General features: G+C 42.0%; 1 pseudogene; it reads left to right on the top strand.

Annotated features, from left to right (window-relative positions):
• Nucleotides 1-3,785: 3,785 nt before the first annotated feature.
• LOC132490462 (cyclin-dependent kinase 2-associated protein 1-like) lies at nucleotides 3,786-4,015 on the top strand (annotated as a pseudogene).
• The last annotated feature ends 18,511 nt before the right edge of the window (nucleotides 4,016-22,526 follow it).

The following is a 22,526-nucleotide window of genomic DNA, read 5'->3' as shown; positions in this document are numbered from 1 at the left end:
GGGTGTTTCAACAAGAGAGAAGCAATGACAGAGAAGAAAAAAAGGCAAAGAGAAAGTTGGAGAATGAGCAGTTTAAGGGAATGCAGGAAAGAATGGAGGGAGGACTGAGAAAGAGCGGTTACTGTAGCTGTACCCCCTCTGTGGCCCTCAGCGTCTGATACTATTTACATCCCACGTTTTGACCAAACCACTTAACAAAGATTTTAGCATTAACAGGTAGGTGTCCTTATTTGTGTTTCATAGATGGAGACATGAAGGGTGAGGACTGGAGTGTCCTTCCTCAAGAACACACAGTGTCAGAGATTTTCCCGGCTCCTCGTTTGTCCACTGGCCTCTGGAGACTAAAATGCCTATTGATTACCCTTAACCACTTTATGTCCTGTGAAACCTCTCCCTTCAGTGGGTTCTAAGACATAGTCTGCCATAGCTGTTCTGTACACTTCTTAATTAGAGAGCATCGTAGCATTGTTTTTCCAGAATTGTACCAAAGCATCAGAATAATGAAAATAAATGACAGAATCTGAGAGATAGAAGCAACTCTTGAGATCATTGCGCTCAGTCTCCTCACTTTCTAGATTAGGAGCCTGAGTGCGGTCCAGAGAGGTGAAGAGGTTCACCAGAATCACCTGGCTGCACGTGGAAAGCTGGAACTGCCATTTAGATATCTTGATTTCTAGGAAGCTATCTACCCAAGAGTCTTACCAGACACAGATTTGTTTCTTTTTTTATACCCAATCCCAAGTATTTAGCATTCCCAGAGCATTCCAAATGGGTGAACCATAGCAAAGAACTCAGTGTGATCCAAAGCACTGATTTCTGGTGTTTCTTCAAGGGTGTTTTTGGCTTTCAATCTGTTAACCATAAGGAATATTGAATTTAGCAAAATACATCGAAGTTTTCTATGCAACATGTTAAGAACAGCTGAAACCAATTAAATGCTAATCAATTTTACCCTGTCTGATGCAGAATGGAAAAAATGTTCCAGAGGTCTCTCCACCCTGAGATGTTCTTGGCAATGGGTCTCTGTGCTGTGGGCCCCCTCCCATCTCTCTTAGTCATGTACACTCAGAAGAGGAGACCTGGCCAACTCCCTTCAGTACTGGGAGGAGAGTAGAACCCAGCACAGACTTTCCCTTGAAATGAAAGTTCATCTTGGGAAAAGAAGTCTGCGGACTCTGGGACAATGCACATCACAACTGTGAGAATAGAAGGGACTGAGGAAGGCAGTGAAGTCCAACCACATTTATCAATCCTCTGTGACCACCTCATGGAGTTTACTGAGGTTCTATTACCTTATCTCCTGATGCTGCTTTCCCCAGACCCCACCTTCCTCTATGAGAAATAGGCAGCAAAGCAGACAATGTCCAAATATGACAAACTGGGGTTTGAATTTTGGTTCTGCAATTAATAGATGTGATGTTAGGCAAGTTATTTAACCTCTCCTGGCCTCAGTTATTTACTTATTGGTTAAAATTGAGTAGTAATACCAACTTTTAAAAATTAAATGAGTTATGTTTATAGAGTATCTGATACATAGAGGATGAGCAACAGGTCTTCTAATTAATTATTCATAAACTCTCTTTCCTATATTCAAGTCATTTCAGTCACTTTTCTATCAGCCTAATTCAATGTCTCACAGTGTGTATGTGTATCTGTCTGTCTGTCTGTTGACTATACTGCTCTACCTGTCCTGGGGGCAGCTAGATGAGAATATGTGTATTAGGAAGCCACAAGCCAAAGGGTCCTGATCCACTGCTTGTGTGCAGAACTGGGAACATATCACCCTCGACTTTGCACAGGGTTCTGTGTCCAGGGTAACCATCATCTTCTATCCCCAGGGTCTGAAATTCAGGGCCTCTAGAAGATACCCAACATTCTCCAATTCACAGCATCAGTCTAAATGTATATATTTTTGAATCTGTTAACTCTCATGTTCCTACGTCTATAAAAATATCTACATGGGTAGATAAACATGTATCAAATTATATCTTTATTTCATTTACTTAACTTTTTATTTAAATAAACTCACCTCTTGATTAATTAATTATATTTATATTATTAATTAATCTAAAATATTTTACTAACTTGGTGCTTTTACTCTTTTGTATTTGTGTAAAGGGTGGGAGTCAGAAGGGGGGAAATGATGTGCCTGAGTCAAATCACCAAGTGTTTATTAAGACTTCAAAGAGACCCAGTGACTTCTGCTTCCAAGAAGATGGAGGAAATGTAATTTTCCTATTGCTCCCACTAAGCACAACTGAAAACCCTGGACATAAAATATAAAACAAATATAAGAAACCTCGGAAAGGTGGAGAGAGGACAAGACTCCTGGACCCAAGGAATGGCATGGTGGCAAATTCCCTGGGTTTTCTCTTTGCCTCACACAGAACTGTTATGATCCCACAGTCTGAGGTTCTGTTCTTTTTTTTTTTAAGTCTATTTTTTTCTCTATTGTTCAGATTGGGTAATTTTTATGGTTCTTTTATTTCACTATTTCTTTCCTTTGAAAAAAAGTGAACAGAATCTCAGACTGTGGGATCATAACAAAAGATCTAACATTTGTGTCATCAACGTCACAGAAGAGGAGAAAGAGGATGGGGCTGAACAATTATTGAGAGAAATAATAACTGAAAACTTCCCAAATTTGACAAGAGACATATATTTCCAGGTTCAAGAAGCTGAGCAAACTCCAAACAGGATAAACCTAAGAAACCCATGCCAAAAACACATTATAATTAACCTTCTGAAAACTAAAGACAAGGAAAACGTGAAAGAAGCCAGAGAAAAATGACACCTTATCTATTGTAGAAGAATGACTTGTATGACAGCAGATTTCTCATTAGAAATCATGAAGGCCAAGGGGAAGTGGCATAATGTTTTTCAGGTGCTGAAAGAAAAGAACCTTCAACCCAGAATCCTGCATCCAGTGAAAATATCCTTTAGGAGTGAAGGGGAAGTCAAGACATCTCAAGTGAAGGAAAACTAAGAGAATTTGTCACCAGACCCATGTTAAAAGAATGGCTAACTGAAGTTCCTTAAACAGAAAGGAAACAATAAAAGAAGGATACTTGAAATATCAGCAAAGAACATAATAAGCAAAATTATGGTAAATACAATGGAATTTTCTTCTCCTCTTGAGTTTTCAAAATTATCTTTGACAATCAAAGCAAAAAATTATAACACTGTCTGATTTGGTTCTAAATGTAAGATATTTAAGACAATTATATTATAAATGGGGGAGGGTAAAGTACACAAAGGGAGGTAACACTTCTCTAACATTACTCAAACTGGTAAAACGATGACACCAAAAGACCAGTAAGTTAGGTAGATATAATACTTAGAGCAACTATTTAAAAAGCTATGCAAAGAGATACACTCAAAAACACCACAGATAAATCAAAATGGAATTCTAAGAAATGTTTAAGTAACCTACAGGAAGGCAAGAAACAAACAAACCAGAGAAACAAAAACAGAGAAAAAACAAAAATAAAATGGAAATAATAAAAAGTGTTCAGGAGCTCAGTGGGTGCACAAGTGTACAAACCAGCACACAAAATGCTGGGCTTACTAAGCCACCACTACTACCTGCCAGTAGGCCCAGCTTCACCACTGCCACACTCACAGGCCTGCCCCTAGCTGCAACCAAGTGCCATCCATCACTGATGGGGAGAGGGGAGGCATGTTTTCCAAACTAAGGGGAGGCATGTTTTCCAAACTAAACTTGACTGCACAGGCCCATGGTCTCATTCAACAAGGTTGGAAACGTCCACTCACCTTTTACCTTCATGGTAATGTCCTTACAGTACTATCAGCTGCTGAGTGACTACAGGCCACCATCCCTAGGCTACACCCAGGGAACTGGGAACAGCCAAGTACCTCAGAGCAAATATGCAGAGCGGCTGACCATCAAAGCGTTGGGGAAAGTGATCAGAGCCATCTACACTGAGGCATCATCCACCCTAGAGGACAGGTTAGGGAGTGCTTGGTTGGAACAGAACACAATGCCAGACCCTAGTCAACCTCGTTAGTTTTGAAAGGTTTTCCTTTTTTTTTTTTTTTTTTTTTTTACAAGATGGGAGGTTACAGTTGTCTCTTCTGTCCATTTCAAAATAGTAACAGTTTGAATTTTTCTCCCCTTTTCCCTCTCATGGTTCATTAGGCTCTGAACCTATAGAAGAGATTTTGCAGTTAATTAGAATTTGCATATTAAGTAGTTAGGAACTATTTAGGTTTTTTTAAAGCATCGATTAAAAAGATGCACATAAAAGTTGTTATCTACTCTTCTGGCAAACTATAGCTTGCCTCCAAGATGCCAGTATGTCACTTTAATCTTCTCTGTTGAATTCATTTATGTAGCCCAAATTCTTCCTTGTTCCTTTTCATAAGCCAACACAACTCTAAGGATTTTGTTTTTAATGAATACTGACAGCTCACTTTATTTTTTTTCATTTTTATTTTACTGACAGCTGTACAGTATAGATTCTACATAATAGAACTTCTTTTTTGCTTAAGCACGTGCATGGCTATCAGTGCTTTGAAGTCAGTTTAAAAAGTCACAATTTATAAATACAGAAAAAAGAGCAATCAACCCAACAGCAATTTTTGTACCAAGACTGTCTGTAGATTTCAGTACTGTCTTTACTGTAAGCTGATCAAAACATCTGGAAAAAAAGACTAAAACTGCTTTCATCTTCGTGTGTATTTATTATTTGACATAAAAAACTTATTTTCATTAACAAAAAATTAAAATAAATAAAATTAAATGGAAGATTAAGGCCCCTAACATATTAATAATTACTAAACACAAATGGTCTAAATACACCAATTAGAAGACAGAGATTGGCAGACCAGATTTAAAAGCATGACCCAGCTTATATGCTGTCTATAAAAGACTCACTTCAATTATGATGATATTGGCAGGTTGAAAGTAAAAGTATGGAAAAAGATATACTATGCAAACATTAATTAAAGGAAAGAAGGAATATTAGTAACAAAGTAGACATCAAGCACAGAAACTTACTAGAGACAGAGTGGGACACTATATATAATAATGAGTCAATCCATCAGGAAGATAGAGTAATCTTAAATATGTTTGCACCAAGCAACAGTGCTGCAAAAACCAATAGAACTGAAAGGAGAAATAGAGGAATTCTGAAGGAAGAGCAGATTTGAATCACTAGAGATTTAGAAACCAGAAAACATGACAGGACTGGAAATCAGTAAAGATGGACTTTGTACAAATGGGCCAGGCTGGGCCCCGTGAGAGACAGAGGCAGCTACATATGATGGTACCTGAGGATTCTGGCAGAGTGTGGTGTGTAAGATGATTTCAGGAGGCATACCACTGAAGGTTTTTTTTTTTACTTTATACCTAAGTATTTATTTTAATGTTATTAGGGAAGAAAATACTTGGGCACAGAAGGTAGAAACATGTTTACACAGACCACCTAGATTAACACTTTGCCATGAATTTTTCAGACCTTCATGTACTAAACATTTCACCATGACTTTTTGGAAGTAGGGATAGTAAGAATAACTGCTCCTGTCGTCTTTCCCATAGTGGTCTTGGTAGGTTATCATTCCCACGTTGAGATTGCATCCAAATTGGCATGGGCTGTCAAGGTATCCCAACTGTGTCGTACCACCAAGCAGGGGCACCACCCACTCTTAACCAAGGAAGTATCTAGGCTTAGTGGTAACATCAGTCACCAACTGGCCAATCTTGAACCTAGACCAAGGAGTTCTTCACATGTTTAAAATAAACTCTTTTCTTGTATGCATTTGAAAATGAAATTATATTTACTACTTGTCATTTTTTATTTTAATTTTTTAAAATATAACTTTTGTTTTTGCAGTGTGTGTGTCAGCAGTATATTGAGCAAGTATGACTGAGACACAATCAAAATTCAACTTAATGTTTTACTTCTCAGGTCTCCTTTAAACTTGATCCAGTGGGAAAGCTTTTTTTTTTTTAACTACCACTGGATAATATCCCAGCAGGCCCAGTGTCCTTTTTTCCACTAGCTCGCTCTTAGGTAAAAGACAGTCTTACAGTCTTTTCTGTTGTAACTCAGTTTTAATTTGCTGATTTGAATGTCAAGTCCTAGATATTAGCCAACTCTTCAACCTCCTCCCCGTCCCCTGGGAAAGGCCTCTATTCGACAGCTGCCTGCCTTCCAGGAAGGCAGTGTGGTTGGCTTTTGCTCTTTCCACTCACTTCCTCCTTCGTTAGCTGCTATTTTACTTCTTCCCAGGTTAGAAAAGGGGAGTCAGAGAGAAAAGAGGTAAAGGCGCTAGGACAGTATTTTCTGGCTGGTGGCTGAGGGCTCTCTTGGCCAAGTAGGTCACACCTGAGTTCTTCTTGCCTGGGCACTTTCACATAGACTTCTATCTCTCCCCATGGCGGAGCACTTAAGTATTTCTAGTCCTTTCACAGCCCCTAAAAAGACAGCATTCCCCTCTAGCTTCTTTTTGCTGGAGTTCCTCCAGGACCCTAGATGATCTGATGCAACTTCTCTTTATCCCAAGTGGCCCACCTCTGGTCCATGGGAAACAGTAACACCTTCCTTGTCCCCAAAACACTGGGAATGCAGCCCACTCCTAACACAGCCACTTCTACCCTTTCTTACGCAGGAGTTGGTTGCAATTACTCCATCTCCCCTAACTGCAGGGAACATATTCCATAGCTCTCTGCATGGTCCCAAGGAAACTTGTCACTCTAAGTCTGAAGAAAAGGCAGTACTCCCTTTCTTGGGTCTCTGCTATAGCACCAGACTCGCCCTTAAAGATCCTCCACAAATCCTCCTCTCCCTCCACACTTTGACTCATTTTAAATATCATTGATCTGGCTAAAGGGTACAAAAATCATGGAACCAGTTCTCCACAATTTCCTATGTAAACTTGCATATGAGGAGTCCATCTTACACTAACTATGGCAATATATGCTGTATATTACATTGGAGCCTCAGTCAAAAACCATGGTTGGAAACCACATTCTAACATCCTGCTATATTTATTTGTATGATTACTTTCTATTTAGGAAAGTGATATCAGTTTTCATTTATGATAGAGTTTATTTTTTAAATTAATGTATTTAATTATAGCGTGAGTTGATATTTTTAAATATTATGATAAAATACAGGAGGTAACATAGATAAGGCTAAAACACAGAGACAGTATATCAGTAATAGTCATCATAGATTATAAATCTAAGGTATTTTATAGAGATTAATTCAGTAGAAGTGAGAAGAATACATTGGAGGAAGGAGAAAATGTAGTTTTCCCATAAATCCCAAAAATACAAATACACAATCATGAAGAAGACAATAGCACAGGGAACATTTGGGAATAGAATGCCTTCTGAGAGTTAAGGTATAATATGGGCTGCAGTGTACGATTATGTCCTTTGTTTGCCATATTCTCTTGACTTTTGAGGAAACTGCCCTATCCCTCCCAAATGCATATAAAATAAAAGCAGTACATTCAAAGGGACCTCAGTCCTTAGCCACAGTTGATTGTTCCAGGGCAGGAAATTGAGTGGAGTTTGGCTAATTATACTCCTTCCTTAGGAATTTGGAATTAGGACCAACAGATTACAACTCAGTTTAACTATCCTGCAGGAATGGATTAACCATTAGTGTGCTGGCAAATTGTATTTCTGAACTTGTGAAATGGACAGCCCTCATCTCAGAGCCTGATGATATGTGTTACCCAAACTCGTGAAAACTAATGAGTGAAAAAACCAGAACTCTGATTTTTACATTTATAATGAGAAATATAATGATCCAACAAACTAGATACTTTGGCATACAGATCAGCATATCCTGTCACTGCTTAATCTACATAAGCAGCCAAATTATTGGAAAGTTCTTTGAAATCAGAACAAGGGATGCTAGCTCAGTGAGCATCGTGGCTGGTGTCTGGACCACAATAACATGATGCATCCATCCCATCTCCTCCAGGGGGATATGCAACCTTGTGGGGGTGGTCACATCCTGTGTTCTTTGTATCTGGGGGCCTTTTATTCCACCCCATGCTGAAAATACTTTGTCATTCCATTGCCAGCTAACACCATTTTAAATTGGCATTTTGTTTTTTAACTATGCCAAATGTGGGAGGCTATATAACGGTTCCCGAAAAGATATCCACATCCTAATCCCTCGAATCTGTGAATATTACCTTATATGGCAAAAGACGTCTTTGCAGATGTGATTACATTAAATATCTGGATTATCTAGGTGGACCTAAATGCAATCACAGTTCCTTTTAAGAGCAGGGAGTTTTGATGTACAGACAGAAGATGGGAAGGCAACATGACCCCAGAGGCAGAGATTGAAGTGACTGATGTGGGCACAAGTCAAGGAACTGTGACAGCCACTAGAAGCTGGAAGAGGTAAGAAGCAGATTCTCTCTTAGAGTTTCTGGAAGGAGCACAGCCCTGGAGTGAGCATGCCCCTGCTGACACCTTGATTTTATCCCAGTGATACTGGTTTTGGACTCCTGGCCTCTAGAACTGTAAGAAAATAAATTTCTGATTTTCTTAAGCCACCAAGTTTGTGGTGATTTTTTACAGTAGCCACAAGAATCTAATACACCAATACTTAACGGTTTCAGCTTGAGAGTCACCCTTTCTCTTACAGATGACTTTACATGACTGAATTCTGATTCATTATATGTGTGAAGTAAAAGAAACTGACCTTAGTGACCATAAGCAGAAAAGGCAATTTGTAATAAGGGTCTGGGGGAGTCTCATGAAGCCTGAAGGCAGGAGTGCAGCTGGACCTCAAGAACAGATAGAACTAGGCAACCTGGGAATTCTCTTTCACAGCCTCTCATCTCTGCTCCTTTCTGAGCATCTCTCTGCTTTGCCGTCTCTCAGGCTTTCTCTGTTGCTCAGCCTGCATAGCAGGTAATGGCTTCTTCCTCCAAAAGCTCTCAGCCGTAAATTTTGTTTTCTCAGCTGTTAAATGAAAAAGTCGGATAATATGCTCTGCAAGCTCCCTCTGGCTCTAAAATTTGATGGAATTCTATTGCGTCCTGTGTGGTAAGTGATGGAAGGAATGGAAAGTCAACTACGGTGGGTGTGAGGGAGCATAAGTGCCACAGAGAAGGTAGCTACAGGGTGAGGCTCAGAGTACAGAGTTGGAATCTCTTAGGGCCCAGTGAGCTCACGGGCTTGGCCAACTGGAGAAGAGATTCTGACAGGCGGCTTGAGGAGGGAGTTCACTCTGACACCGTAGTTTTAAGCAGGCACTCTCTACTCATACCTAATGGCTGACAGAAACTCTAGCTAGGTCGTTGCTTACCTCTAATTAGCATCAATTATTTATGAATTCCTCACCCTCATTTTATAGGAGGACACTTTCATTTTTTAATAGAAATGGGTCATACTGCCCCAGTCTATACGTGTGTTCCCTCAGAGCACTTCCTATGGCTTTGGAGGAAAGTTCAGTCTGGCCTTGGAACCACAGTGTGACAACTAGACACATCTTTGCCCATACCCTTCACCTAGGTAATCACACCTGCTCACATGACACCTCCTCTGGGACCCTTTCACTGACTCTGTCTTATTAGGAGCACCCCTTATGTGTACGCAGAGCCCCCCTTACTTGTTTTTAAGCTTATCACCCTGGCTGGCAGTCAGCTATTTACTTCACAACCCTATGGTTCCAAACTGTGCCTTTTCCACGTACATCTCCTGTGCCTAGCACAGAGCATGGAACATGGTAGAGACCCCACAAATGTTGAATGATGAGAAGGTCAAGTGTCCATTTACCCACCTTAATTATGTTGCTCTTCTGACAGAAACCACTGGCCCCCTCCACGTTTCCTCCTTTCAAATTGTGACCCCTTTCATATTATAATGAACATTTCATCATGAGGTATAGTGAAAAATGAGATGCTTACTACCCTAAACAGGGAGAAGTCTATGTTTTCTTAGATTAGCCTGATTTTTTGTCCACAAATATCTAAATGAGGGTTTTTTTAAACATGGCAAATGTTCCGGGAAACATAGGAAGGGATACAGGGAGGAAAACCAGCCCTTCCTGCTCTCAACTTAGACCCTGAAGGGAAGCCTCCTAAGCATCCTCCCAGTATTGTTATAGGATGACATGCACTGACCCACTCCGAGTTCCCCTTGTGGCTTTATTTCTCATGTTCCTATAGTTTGGAAAGCAGAGTGAATTCATTTTGAGACTTCAGCTTAATGAACAACATTCTAATGATTAAATCCATCTAGAGAAACATCACTCATTGCCTGACTGAGGTTATTGTTGTGTGGTTAGCACATATTTTCTGAGCATGAAAGGAAAGGGTTGATGTGTGGAGCCTCAGAAGAAATATTTTACTTGGCACCTGCTCCAACTACTTCCTCAGGACCACTCCACCCCCAGGCAACCTACCTTCTCTCAGAAGTCTCAGTTCCTATCCAGAGCCACAGGAGTTTAAAGGAGCCATGAAGCACCCCAGAGAGGGGCTCCCACTCAGGAAGGAGGCATTCTTCTCCCATGAAATTAGGCTAAGGAAAGAGGCTCCGTTTTACACCACTGGGAGTATGACTTCCTTTTTTTTTTTAAATACTAAGCAGCATAGACATAACTACTGCTTCTGTCGAGGCTGCATTGCTACTTCCAATACCAAAGTGAATGCCTGGGTTGGAGGGAGAGGCTGGAAGTGTAGGCGAGGTCGTTGAGGCAATGAGAAAGAACCCCTCGCTTGACTCTACAGAGCCAGGCCTTTGCCGACGTGCACACGTTGACATGCTGCCCTTCCAATGCTTCTTGTCACTCTGGACCAGTGGTTCTCAACTGGGAGCAACTTTGCTCTCCAGGCAACATCAGACAAAGTCTGTGGACATTTTTGTTTGTCATAACTTGGGAGGTGTTACTGGAGTCTAGTGAGTAGAGTTTAGGGATGCTGTTAAACATCCTATAGTGCACAGGACAGCCCCCTACAACAAAGAATTCTCCAGCCCCAAATGTCGATAATGCCCTGCTCTAGGCACTTTGACTTAGTGACCTTATTCCTGTCCACGGCAGCAACCATTTTCCCGAACTCCAGCCCAGAACAGCCTCCCGAGCTTCTGCCTTACACAACTGACTGCTTAGCGGGTATCTTTACCTGGAGATCTCAAAGGCTCCTCAAACGCAACAGGCCAAAAACTCATCTCTATTCTCATTCAACAAACATAAAGAAGCACTTGCTACATGATAGGCACTCTACTCATGGTGGAAATATAGCAGTAAAGAAGATAGGCTCTCTGCCACCTTAAAAATTCTGGTTTGGTGGAATGTCTAAGCAGTCAAATAGGCAATTATAATACTGAGTGAAAAGTGATTATGAATTCAACAGAAGACTAGGCTTTAGAATTGGTGAGAACTAACACTCAAATATATAGATGGTATGCAAATTCCACTCTACTGTTGTAGGTTTAAAAGATACAACTGTCAGGGGCTTCCCTGGTGGCGCAGTGGTTGAGAGTCCGCCTGCCGATGCAGGGGACACGGGTTCATGCCCCGGTCCGGGAAGATCCCACATGCCGCGGAGCGGCTGGGCCCGTGAGCCATGGCCGCTGAGCCTGCACGTCCGGAGCCTGTGCTCCGCAACGGGAAAGGCCGCAACAGTGAGAGGCCCACGTACCGCAAAAAAAAAAAAAAAAAAAAAAAAAAGGTAAAAGATACAACTGTCGGCAAAAGGATAAGAGATATCAACTAGAAATGCTTGATAAGTACAAATTCTTGGGTGTCCTCTGGACCCTCCTGACACACACTTTCTGTTGGTGACCAACAGTGGCCAATCTGGGATGGGTGTGGGGAGATGGAGTCCTGTCAGGGAGTAGAAAGCTATGAACTCAGGGCACATTACCCTGAATGTGCTTAATAACCTGCATTGGTTATAATTTCTGCTTGATTTTTTCCTCTGCACATCAAGGTTCAAGATATAATTCCTTACTCTGCCGCAAGTGCCATGTTTTTGCCTTATCCAGAGGCTATATAATAATAAATAGACTCTACATACGGGCCATGGCACTGTTTTTACATAAATCACATTTAGCTTGAGGACATGGAGGATCATTTAACTACTATAACATAGGCTTAGAAGGATTAAATGTGGCAGACTATTAAATGGTGCTTTAAAAGGGAGACTCTAACTCACACTTGGAGGTTAGGGAAGGACTCCTGGAAGAAGTATCTCTAAGATATGACCTGAAATACCAGGAAAAGTTATACAGATGAAGGTGATGGTGGTTTGTGCGTTCCCGGAGACTTTCACTTTTCTCAGTGTAGGTAAGTGTGTGGATTCCCCCAGTTTCTCTCGATGCCATGATTTAGATACCTACCCTCACTCTCGGCCCTGGCCCTCTATAGTGCCAGCTTTCTTCTCTTCCCCAACGCCCTGCCCTGCTGCTGAGGTCCCCACTGCCTTGCAGTTGGACCTGCCTACATAAAACCTGGTTGAGACCACATTTTTTTTTTTAAGTGTATGGGTTTATTTCTGGGCTCTATATTCTTTTTTCTTTTTTTCTTTTTTTGGCTGCATTGAGTCTGTTGCTGCACGCAGGCTTTCTCTAGTTGCAGTGATCAGGGGCTATCCTTCGTTGCAGTACACAGGCTTCTCATTGCAGTGGCTTCTCTTGTTGCAGAGCATGGGCTCTAGGCACGCAGGCTTCAGTAGCTGTGGCATGCAGGCTCAGTAGTTGTGGCTCACGGGCTCTAGAGCACAGGCTCAGTAGTTGTGGTGCGTGGGCTTAGTTGCTCCGCGGCATGTGGGATCTTCCCAGACCAGGGCTCAAACCCAGGTCCTCTGCATTGGCAGGTGGATTCTTAACCACTGAGTCACCAGGGAAGTCCCGAGACCACATCTTTACTCCCCAACTTACCAGCTGTGGGACATCAGGTGGTACCAGGTTTCTCACCTGCATCATTCCCCTCAAGAATGTAGCACCTCAAATTACCAAAGGACTATTGTTCCAGAAACAAGTTGATTAGAGTTCATTGCATTTATTGGTCTGTCCCTCACCTGTTTCCCCTTCTAAAGTAGTTCTCTAGTGTGCCTTCATATTTGAATAACATGCAGTTTTAAAAACTACTAATGTCCCCAGAGATTCTTACTTAATTAGTATAGGATACAACCTGAGCAGCAGGATTTTTTTAAATCTTTCCAGGTGATTCTAATATGTAGCAAATTCTGAGGACCACAAAGCCACATCCATGCCTGCTGGGCCCACAGCACAGAAGCAGTGATCTGATCTCTATGACCCCACACCTGCACTCTGCCCAAATCTGCCAGGTGTGTGCCTTGTCCATCTGTTTCCAGTAGTCCTGCCTGGGCTCACACAGAATTGTCCATTCATAATGCTCGACTTGGAACAGTGTTATTGATTCCCCCCCAAAACAGGGTCTCTTCAGTTTCCTCAGCAGCCTTCCCTTCCACTGCATTCTACCCAAGTGCAAACTTACTTCTGCTTCTCCCACAGCAAAGGACTGTTCATCTTCTTATCATGTTCCCCTGTGTATTAGTTTATGACTGCTGTAGCAATTTACCACAAACTTATTGGCCTAAAACAACACAAATTTATTCTCTTACAGTTCTGAAGTTCAGAATCTGAAATGGGTTTCACTGGGCTACCATCAAGGTGTAGGCAAGGGTGCGTGCCTTCTGGAGGCTCTAGGGGAGAATTCATTCCCTGGCCTTTTCCAGCTTCAAGAAGCTACCCACATTCCTTGGCTTGTGGCCTCTTCCTTCATCTTCAAAGCCAACAGCATAGCATCTTCTAATCTCTGTCTGACCTTGCTTTCCTCATCACATCTCCTATTCCCTAGTGATTACATTGAGCCAACCTGGATAACCCAGAATAATCCTTTATCTCAAGGTCCTTAATTATAACTGCAAAGCCTCTTTTACCATGTAAAGTAACATATTCACAGGTTTCAAGAATGAGGACTTGAACATCTTTGCAAGGCCATTATTTACCTACCATTCTATGTTTGAGGCAGTCATCATTTTGTAATCTGTGAGCTTTCAATTATCTAGAGGTTCTGAGAGCCTAGAAGATGTAGACATTGTAACAGGACTTCAGTTTGCAATAAAATGAGAAGGTTGGATTACACTAACACGGTGGGCGGTGGTGGTAGCAGTGGTGGCTTTGGCCCCCAGGGGATACTTGACAATGTCTGAAGACATTTTTAGTTGTCACAAGTATGTATGGGAGTGCTACTAGCATCTAGTAGGTAGAGGCCAAGAATGCTGCTAAACATCTTACAGTGCCCAGGATAGTCTCCTAAAACAAAGAATTATCTTTGCCCAAAATGCAGTAGTGCCAAGGTTGAGGAACACTGAACTAGACCATTCCTACTCAGAGTGTATTCAGTGGACCAGCAACCTTGATGTGACCTAGAAGCTCTTCAGAAATGCAGAATCTCAGGCACCAGGCTGAGAATCTGCATTTTAACAAGATTCCCAGGTGATGCCTGTACCTGTTTTGAGCAGCCCCGACTAGAGGATTCTCAACCCTAGCTGCACATTAGCATCACCTGGGATGTTTTGAAAAAAGACACTGATGCCTGAGTCCAAACACATACCAGTTAAATCAGAAACGCTGGGCGGGGGCGGTGCGGGGGCGGTGGTGGACCAGGAACTAGTGTTTGTTAAAAGCACTCCAAATAATTGTAATGTGCAACCAAGATTGAGAACCTCTGTTTTGTGATCACTAAAGCTTTGCTATTCAAAGTGTGGCTGGTAGACAAATAGTATTAGCATCACCGATGAACTTCTCAGAACTGCAGAATCTTAGGCCCCATCCCAGACCTCTCGAATCAGAATCTGCATTTAAACAAGATCCGAGGTGATTCGTATTCATATTAAAGTTTAAGAGGCACTGCTAAAATTCCTTCCAGCCTGAATTTGTCAATGTTCTCCAGAAAAACAGAACCAATAGGAAGTACAATATATATATAGAAGTACAATATATATATAGAAAGAGATTTATTATAAGGAATTGGTTCACATGATTATGGAGGCTGACAAGTCCCAAGATCTGTGGGGTGAGTCCACAAGCTGGATACCTGCAGAGCCGATGGTGTAGTTCCAGTCTGAAGGCCAGCAGGCCCAAGACCCAGGAAGAACCGATGTTTTAGTTCTAGTCCAAAAGCAGGAAAAAGCTGATGTCCCAGTTCAAAGGCTGTCAGGCAGGAGGAATTCTCTCACTCAGGAGGAAGTCAACATTTTTGGTCTATTCAAGCCTTCAACTGATTTGGATGAGGCCAACCCACGTTAGGGAGAGCGCTCTTCTTTACTCTATCTACAGATTCAAATGCTAATCGCATCCAAAAACCTCACAGAAACACCCAGAATAATGCTTGACCAAATGTTTGGGCACCCATGGCCCAGTCAAGTTGATAGACAAAATTAACTTTCATACCATTTTAAACATTCCATTTGCTTTCAAAGTATATAATTCAGGCTTCACTAAGCCCTCTCACTGTATCCCTACATGGAAGAAACTATTCAAAAATCCTGTTTAAACAATGCTCTTCTTTTTCAAAATACTGCATTTTTTGTGACTATATTTAGCTGTGCTGCTCATAGGTAACCATTACATTTTAAGCGACTCACAGCTTGTTAGCTTCCAGGGACAAGGATTTCTAAACAAAGTAGTGTGTGGAAAAGCACTTTCCCCTGAGAGGCAGGGGTGTGGTTAGCTGCCAGAAACTTGGCCAAAACTTGTTTGGGAAAGTGGGGTCTCTAAAAGAGACACACCCAGATGGTGCCAAAGGGAGCAGAGAAATGAGTTACAGAGCAGAGGAAGGCTGGGAGGTAGCCCTGGCGACTCCACTTGAATCAGAAAGAAGGACTTCAGAGAGCTGTTGGTGGAGGTCTGAATTTCCAGTGGTCAGTACAGTCTGTCAGTCAAGTCTCAAAGTCGGTTGTGAGCAGCAAGACTTCATCTTTTCGGACTTCCTTGGTGGCGCAGTGGCTAAGAATTTACCTGCCAATGCAGGGGACCCAGGTTCGAGCCCTGGTCTGGGAAGATCCCACATGCCAGAGAGCAACTACGCCTGTGCACCACAACTACTGAGCCCACAAGCCACAACTACTGAGCCTGCATGCCACAACTACTGAAGCCCGCACAACTAGAGCCCATGCTCCACAACAAGAGAAGCCACCGTAGTGAGAAGCCCACGCACCACAACGAAGAGTAGCCGCCGCTCGTCGCCAACTAGAGAAAGCCTGCGCGCAGTATCGAAGACCCAATGCAGCCAAAAATTAATTAATTAATGGATGGATTTTTTTTAAATTCATCTTTCCATCTAAACAGGATGAGAATAATGGAGTGAGCTGGGGGGGAAACACATTGATCTTCTACAAAATGTAAAAAAGAAAGAATTGGGATATCTTTATATTATCTAAGTTAATATTTGAAGTAGAAATTACTATATCCATTTTATAGAAGACAAAAATTGAGGCTTTGAGAGATTAAGCTACTTGTGCAAGGATATAGAGCTAAAAGTGGGCTAAGCAAAACTTAAACACACAGTTTTCCCTAATTGCTGTTCATTATGCTGAAGGCAACAGTTGTGGGTTGAATTCTGTGGCCCTCCATATGATGAAGTCCTAACCCCTGGTACCTCAGAACGTAACCTTATTTGGAGATAGGGTCTTTATAGAGGTAATCAAGTTAAAGTGAGGTCATTAGGATGAGTTCTAATCCAGTATGACTGGTGTTCTTCTAAAAAGGGGAAATTTGGAAACAGATGCACATAGAGGGAAGATGGTGTGAAGAGACATAGGGAGAAGATGGCCATTTGAAGCAAGGATAGAGGCACGGAACAGATCCTTCCCTCACGACCCTCAGAAGGAACCAACCCTGCCAACACCTTGCTTGCAGACTTCCAGCCTCCAGATCTGCAAGATAATAAATGTCTGTTGCTGAAGCCACCCAGTTTTTGGTAGTTTATAACAGCAACCCTAGCAAACTAATATGGTGACTCTATAGTAAGGATTTAATCAAGAAAACAAAATCCACATCAGTTATTTTTACAGAAAGAATTTAACTAAAAAAAATGATTAAGCAGGTATTGGAGACTGAAAGGTAAAAGAGAATTCAGGAAGCAGCTACCATCCTAGGGCAAGGGGAAAAGAGAAGAACAGGTCAGGGTTATCAGAATCTAGAAGCTTAGAAGAGTGGCCCTGCTGAGCTGGGGTTCAGACATGGGGGCTGCCTGTTAGTGCTGGTGCCTCTGGAGCTCAGAGGAAGGACCCGCCAAGCTGGAACTCAGCTCTGAGGAGATGGGGCCAGTGGCTGGGGCTGGTATCTCCAGGGGGATGGTTCAAAAGTGTGAAAAATATGGAAACCAGAACCCATTGTCAGCGACATGGTGAACAACATTTCCTGGGGTGACACTGACAGGAATAGAAAGCAAAACAGTTCCAAGAATCTCCTCCAGCCTTCCAGTCTCCCTTTAGTATCCCCTATTGTCAGAGTGTCACAGGGAGCCAGCCAGTCAAGGAGAAATGTGGCTTGAAGACATCTGTCTTATTATAAAGGTCTAGATGGTTTTCCTTCAAGAGGACCCTGCTCACCGTCCCTCCTTCAGTCCCATTACTAGTCAGCCTAGAACTTGGCAAAGCTTACCTGCACCATCTGGTATACCAGCACTTTATAAAATCCCTGAAACACATTTGTCATCACATTGCTCCTCTCCTCAAAAACTTCTGGTAACTCACTGTTGGCTCTATAACCCTATTTTCTCTCAACCTTGACCAGGCCCTCAGCCCTGACCAGCAATGATTTCACTTGTCTCTACTAAATGCCCTTTCTCATTCTCCGTGTTGGCGACTCCACACACCTTCCACAGCTCTTTCTCCAGCCTGTCCCCCTCAATCTCAGCAGTTGAGATCATTTGTCACAAAGAAAATGGGCCATCAGATCAGAACCCCTCGATTTCTCTTTCCTCTTCTTCTAAACTCACCTATCGTGGCCGCAACTTTCCTCCTTCCTGCCTGGCCCAGAGGAAGAGATTTCAGTCCTCCTGTCTCAGCCTAACCTCCTCACCTCCCTGAGCCTCAACCCAATCCCTCCTGCCTCTCCCCAGGCCTTGCTCTTTTGTTTATATTTTTATAATCTCACCCTCTCCAAGAGCTACTTCCTATCCGCCAAAAATATATCCAAGTCTTCTCCCATCTGAAAAAAGTGTTCCCCAAATCCAGCCCCCTTTTCATGCTCTCATCCACACATATCTTCACTTCATCACTTTTCAGTCACTCCTCCACCTATGCATACTGGCGTCTGTCACTACCACTCACCTAAACACCTTCCACTTAGGACCAAATAATCAAATTTATTTTGTACTCTCTTACCTGATCTCTTGGTAGGTTTTATGGTGGTTTTTGTCTTGGTTTAAAATTAATACGCAGTCATTATAGACATTTGGGGGAATATAGAAAAGAATAAAATATAGTAATAAAAAAAAGTTCTGAGGTGGTTCTGAGAAGCCATGGGGCATTTATGAGACAACTGGGATTCTTGGAGTAAAAAATTAAAAAGGTGAATAGGAATTAAAAACTGTTCAGAGGTCACAAAATATTTACACTGAAGTCTCAACTATTGACATCTTTGGAGAATAGTTCTGGATAATCCAGCATTCTGAATACCTAATGCTCATCCCTTTAACCATCAAGACATTTGAATCTTATCACATAAGGCTAAAAATCTGTTTTAAAAATAACATACCCCCCCTTCTTCAACAGAAAATAACATACAGAGTTTAATCTTTTATTGATGACTTAGGGTCATCATATGGTGAGTAGAAATAATAGAACTATATTTGTTTTCTGCCTACTATGTGCCAGGCCTGTGCTAGGTGTTTTGCACATATAACCTGAATGTAATCTCATATAATTTGCACACCTCATCTGTGTTTTGTAAATGGGCAAACTGAGGCTCAGAGAAGTAAAGGAGATTGTAAACTGCAGCCCACCTTCTAAGTGGCAGGGCCCTGTATTTGAACCTAAAGCCTTAGGTTCTTTCTGCTACACCAAGCTGCTGCCTGGTGGGCAGGAGGTTGGGTTGGGGAGCACTGGGTTCAATTCTGTACCTTCCTGGAGACCTTGGAAAAACCCGTGGTCTGCTCTGTGACTAAACTACAAAACCTTAGGTAGACATTTTTCAGTAGAAAGCAGATAACAGAGAAGTCAGTTCTTGGCTTTTGTGTTTCAAAATAGTCTTCATATTATTTTGCTAGGGCTACCATAGCAGAATACTACCGACTGGGTGGCTTAAACAACAGAAAGTTATTTTCTCACAGTTTTGGAGCCTGGAAATCCAAGATCAAAGTGTTGGTAGGTTTGGTTTCATCTGAGGTCTCTCTCCTTTGCTTGCAGATGGCTGCCTTCTCTCCATGGCCTCATGTGACCTTCTCTCCGTGTGTATGCATCACTGGGTGTCTCTGTATGTCCCCATCTCCTCTTCTTATAAGGACACCAGTCGGATTGGACTAGGGCACACCCTAATAGCCTAATTTCAGCTTAATCACCTCTTTAAAGGCCCTTTCTCAGAAGACAGTTACATTCTAAAGTACTGGAGGTTGAGACTTCAACATATGAGTTTGGGGGAGACACAATTCAGCCCATAATAGTCTTTGCAAAAAAGAAAAAAAAAACTTTTGAGATCTGAAATCTTGCCTTTTAGTTATCAAATGCTAATGCGCCAAAAGATTTAGGGCATAAAATCATATCACACTATTATTATTATGTCATATTATTAAATTATGAATCCCATATTTCATACTTGGATTAGATTCCTCTGAATTTCCACTGAGCTCTAAGACACTGATCAATTACAGTTCTGGTTACAGAAACAAAAGAGAAATTTAAGACATGCTGTCTTTACACTGATGTCCCTAGACAGCACTGATGTTTTAAATGTTTATATCTGATTTTTGTTGTATTTCTGACTCTTCTGTTGCTATCATGCTAACAGCACTTTTTCTTACTGTTTGCAATATACAGCTAGATCCTGTCACTTACCAACCCCAATCTAGCCTAGAAACTTGATAACTTGGGTGTGTTTGAATATGTAACAAGAACAAATAAGCTTTATTGGAGGCTTTAAGGGGCTTGCCTATGAACGAACTCTTTGGTGTATGTCTTCTATGAAACCTGTTTTCATGACTCTGAGACTTTGTTTGCTACTTCCTATCCCTAGCTGTGTTTTGATTAAGTCCAATCCAAGTTTCAGGTAGAAGAGATGTCACCATATAGTAGAACCTTTGCAAGGGAAAATCTTTTCCTCTTTCCACAGAGGAAAACCTTGAGCTTGGCAAGGGGAACACAGGGGTCTATTTAAATCCCCCAATTCATGAATACTCCATTGGCGTACAGAGTGGATACTGTGACCCAATGTCTTCTCCTCCTACCCACCCACACACTTTCTGCTATCCTTTGTCCAATCTGCATTTGACCTAGACCTGAAGTTGTCATTGTCTCAGGGTAGATTTGTTACAGCAAAATGCAAATAACAAGTCAGTTCTTAGCTTTGGGGTTTCAAATAGGCTTTGCAAGAAAAAAGCGTTTTGAGATCCAAAAGCTTGGCCTTTAGATATCAAAAGCTAATAACAAAAAAAAATTCAGGGCATAAAATCATATCAAATTATATGTTATTAAATTGTGAATCCCATGTTCCTAGGAGAGCAATATAGAAAGACTCTCTTTGTTAGTTCTGGTTATTTTGTAATTAAAGAAAACAACCAAATAAGCTATTTCTGTATAGGTACTCTAGTAAGAATAACACACTATGTTTTAAAAGAAAATGTGCCATAAACAAGAGTCTGAGAAGCCTTCCAGGGGAGGGTCTATGATCCAGTCGACCATCCCAGGGTTGCACAAGAGGAAAGAGAAAGAATGTCAGCTAGTAACTTGAGAAAGGCCCTTGTGCCCTTCCACAAGCTAAGCCAGGGAGGAAAATGAACAGACCACTCAGAATCCTGCTAGGGAAATCTGAGCCCAGGGAGGGGCAAGACTCTACCCCTGTGGGCAGTGGAGCAGTTGCAGGGTCTGGCCCTAGAGAAGGTGTGGGCTGAGAGGCCAGAAGCTACCTCAGAGAGTCCCTGTGCACTGAGGCAGCAGGTCTGGACCCCAAGAGCAGGGGGGCCAGGAGGACCAGAGGGTGAGGGAGATCACTGGAGATGCCAGGCGTGCATCAGTGGTGATGACCCAGGGCTATAGCCCATCCTCACCAACGCATTCCCCCAGGGGAAAAGAGGAAAAACACTGAACCCGGGAAACAAGCTCAGACTCTGCTACCAGGTAGGAGGAAGGCTGAAGATAGGAATTAAATTCAGCATCGAAAAGGCACAAATGTTATTCCCCTACGCCCTAGCCCACACCTGCGTTTGTGGCCTGAAGAATATGTTCCCACTGCACATGTGGTTTACCCTTCCAAAAGCTGTAAAGTACAATTGAAAATTATGCTTCCAGTAAATACTTTTATTCCATCTCGACTCCACTGAGTTGCAGAAGCTGGCAGTCTGCAAGGTACGTTCTCCAGTTAAGCCACTCTTCCCGATCTCAGCTCAGAGGAGGCTCATACACGCCCCCACTGCACAGGTTACCACAGAATGGCCAGGGGGCTTGATTGGAGCCCATTTTTTCAAAAGGGCCAGAACAACTCGAGATAGCTTAAGCAAAAAATAATAATAATAATAATTAAGAATTTATTGGAAGGCTACCAGGGTATTCCATGAACCTCAGAGACAGAAAGAAGAGGTAGACCTTACACTAGAACCAGGCCTCTGGACCCAGAACCAAGAGATCAGGAATGCACCCCATGCTCCCCATTTCCCAGGGATCTCAGGCTCTCTCCCCTCTGCATGTTTCTGTACCTTTGCTTCTCTTGTATCTCTCTGAAGTACAGCTTTCTCCTGTGTATGCTTGGACCCTCTATCCAAGATTAACATGCAGTTTCTCAGCTCAGAGCCTAGGAGAGATGCCTAGAGGCTCAGGAGCTCATTGTAACTCAAGGAGTTTTGTTTTGTTTTAATCTTTTTAAAGGGGCTTTTCATTTTCCATTAAAATCTTTTCCAGTGTTTAAAATTTTAAACCAAAGAAAAACTGAAATAATAGTACAATGAACATTTGTATACCCTTCAGTTAGATTTATTAATTGCTATAACTCTGTGATGTTTACTTTCTCTCTCTGTATAATATGTACACATATATACACTTTTTTCCTGAACCATTTGAAAGTAAATTATGTCTGTCATGAGACGTGATCCCCAATTTCTTCTTCATGTATCTCCAGAAAATAAGAACAATCCGGGAGAGAAAATTAGGTTGACTCAAGCACCAAATCAGCTCTCCCTGGGTCAGGTGTCCCATCAGTTGTGGTGAGGGGGTCACAAGCCAGCTCTGGGGGTCCATCTCTTTTGTTGGGGGGGAGGTTCTCAGAGGAGAGCATGACTGGGTGGGTACTCAAAATGATTCTACTGCATCCTCACTACTTCTTATCCCTTTTAGATTAAGGTGAT

The sequence above is a fragment of the Mesoplodon densirostris genome, chromosome 5 (genome assembly GCF_025265405.1).
Source record: "Mesoplodon densirostris isolate mMesDen1 chromosome 5, mMesDen1 primary haplotype, whole genome shotgun sequence".
Lineage (NCBI taxonomy): Eukaryota > Metazoa > Chordata > Mammalia > Artiodactyla > Ziphiidae > Mesoplodon > Mesoplodon densirostris.
The sequence above is the reverse complement of the archived record's forward strand: the minus strand, read 5'-3'. Positions and strand labels throughout refer to the sequence as shown.